Below are 2,898 nucleotides of genomic sequence, written 5' to 3' on the forward strand. Positions count from 1 at the left end.
CAGCTCATAGTATTTGTTCAACATGAATGTTCTAATCTCTATCTCGGACATTTTGGTAATGTCCTCAATTTTTTCAAGAAAAGGAAGGGAGTTTCTGTGTTCCTTTGATGGAGACATATTTCCTGCTTTATTCAGGCCTGAGGTTCCTCTACTTCTAACCACTGGGAGATGTGTTCCCTTTGAAAAACCTTTTACGAGAACATTTCTTCAAATAGGAACAAGTGTGTTTCCTTTCTGATGTGGAATGGAGACAGCCAAAGTCTCTCTTCAATTGTGTTTAGTAATGTAATCCAAGAAAAAGTATTCTCTTCAGGTGTACAAAGAAATGTATCTCCTTCGCAGGTGGTTCAGTGAAAGGGAGGATTCTAGAGAGTCTTAAAATGCTAGAATGTTTCAGAATTGTAATTCTAGACCTATCTAGACAGCCAGGGATGGTGTAGATAAAGGAAGTGAGGACTGAATAAGTGGGAAGAAAATAATACGCAGAATAAAGAAAAAGTCGCGCGCCACGCACTAGCGCAATTTCACCAGGGGTTGAAAGATGGGAGAGTGTTGTGGTAGGACTGAAGGCGTTCCTATGTGTTAATCAGAAGAGAGAAATTTACAAATGAAAGACATGGGTAAGGGGAGAGAATGAAAGACATGGGTAAGGGGACAGAAAAAGAGAAAAAAAAAGTGTACCTGGCTGAAAGAGGGGTGTCTGGCTTGGGGGGTCCTTGGGCTGAAGCTACTGGGGGCAGTCCTCCCTCGAAGTTCCTGGCCCAGGGGTCCAATTACAGCTTTTTGTTTGTATCCATTTGCAAGAAACAACTTTCTTCAGCCCTTCACTTCAATCTGTGTATGCTTCAATGTGATGTTTCTTTCTCGCCTTTTTTTATTTTATTTTATTTTTTGGAGACGTTTTTTGCTATAGGATGCGTGCGCTTGCCAGAAAGGCAGAGAGAGACAGACACAGAAAGCGAGAAATAACCCCCCAGAAAGGATGGCCACACTGCAACCCCAAAACCCCATTTCCTCCATTCTCCTCTCGGGATCTTGAGAATACACGCACACGCACCCAGCATGATTTTAAACCACCAGGTCCAGGACCTGAACCGTGCTCTAATACATGGGAGTTCAGCAAGATAGCCATTACGCCACCTGCTGTCCCAATGTGGTGTTTCTTGTAAGCAGCATAAATAGGGCTCCGGGCTCCTGATTTTGTGGGTTTTTTGTTTCTTTGTTTTTTCCTATAGCCACCTTATGCCTGGTCTTTTCTTTTAACATCAAGAATTTTCATTGTTGGTTCTTTTGGATTTTGTCCTGGTGCCCCAGGATGCATTGTAAAGGGACGCTGCAGCCCGTGGGCAATTTCCCAGTCAGAGACAAAAAGAGGTCTCGAAGGAGGTCCCCTCAGTCCTGCAGTGTGGGACCATGTACCCACCGGTCGTCCAGGAAACATCCTTCAACGTGGGCTGGGTCCTCTGTGGATTACCTCTCGGCATATAATTCAAGAGCCGGGGGTGCTGGCAGGAGTACCTGGGCTTACCTGCACCAGGACAGCTGTCCCCTGCCTGGGTTTGTCTCTCCCCTGACCCAGCAAAGGAAATCATTTGAATTGTGTGTCCTGAGCTTGGAGCTCTAAGAGGAGGAAGACCTCCCCCAAATCTGGCTTAACAGTACCCCGAGATAGGCCTTCCGCCTCTGCTCGCCATGTCTGCATGCCTGCGTCAGGATCAAGTCCAAAGAGAATGTGAGAGAAGTTCTTAGAGTTCATGAGGCAGAAACAAGTGATGTGTCTGCAGGGGGAGTAGGTGAGCTCCAGAGATCCCAGTAAAGCCCTGAGGAGAGTTTCAAGTATGTGACAATGTGGGGGCCTGGCAGACGAAGCAGTCAGTTTACACCGGAGGCAAGGAGAGGGGGCCTTTGGGGAGACTCTCAATGAATCTGGGCTTGCAGAGGCCAGGCAGCATGGTATGAGCGATAGAGAAGGGCTCCGAGGGATGCTGTGATTGCCCGCCTGTCATAGAGCAGACCCGACACGTTCTTACTGTAAGTGGCCTGCAGAGAGAGGCCTTACATGGTCACACGTGGCCAGGAGGACGGACAGCAAGGAGCAGTCAGCTTGCTCCGGTGCACGGTCAGGAAGACCGACAGGATCATGGTGTTCCTTCACATGAGAAAAGAATTTATTTTTTAAAAATTTATCATTATTTATACATTCAATCATTACACATCATTTAGTTTAAAAAGAGATTTTAGCCAACATGACGTATGCAACACAGCAGGTGAGTTGAGAATACTATACACGACATCCACAGGCAGCAAACCATATGTGTGTCCCACAAATGTCTTCTCCATTTTGTCCCAAATTTCTCTTCCTGCACTCTTCCCCTCTCTCAGTCTCCTTCCCCCTTGTCCCCAGTGTCCATAACAATTTTCAATGCTTCTATGTCCTCCAGTCTTTCAGTCTCTGCGATATCTTTCAGTCTCTACGAGAGAGTGTAGACAGTTGGTATATGCTATGTGGAGACATACAATGTGTCTGTTTCATAGCCTGACTTGCTCCACTCAGCAAAAATTCTTCCATGTTCATCCACTTTCTATCAAACCCCAGGTTCCTCTTGTTTTATTTTTATGGCTGAATGGTATTCCATGGAGTATGTAGCCACAGTTACTCAATCCATTCATCCGTTCATGGACATTTCAGTGGGTTTTATGAATAATGCCCCAAGAAATGTAGCTGTGCAAGCCCTTTTTGGACTGAGTGCTCTCCTGTCCTTTGGGTAGATACCCGGGAGTGGACTTGCTGGATCATATGGTAGCTCTAGTTGAAGGTATCTGAGAAACCTCCATATCGTTCTCCACAGCGGCTGGGCCCATTTACATTCCCACCAACACTGTGAGGTCCTGGTGCTA

This window comes from Tupaia chinensis, unplaced genomic scaffold (genome assembly GCF_000334495.1).
Source record: "Tupaia chinensis unplaced genomic scaffold, TupChi_1.0 Scaffold000403_1, whole genome shotgun sequence".
NCBI classification, from domain to species: Eukaryota; Metazoa; Chordata; class Mammalia; order Scandentia; family Tupaiidae; genus Tupaia; species Tupaia belangeri.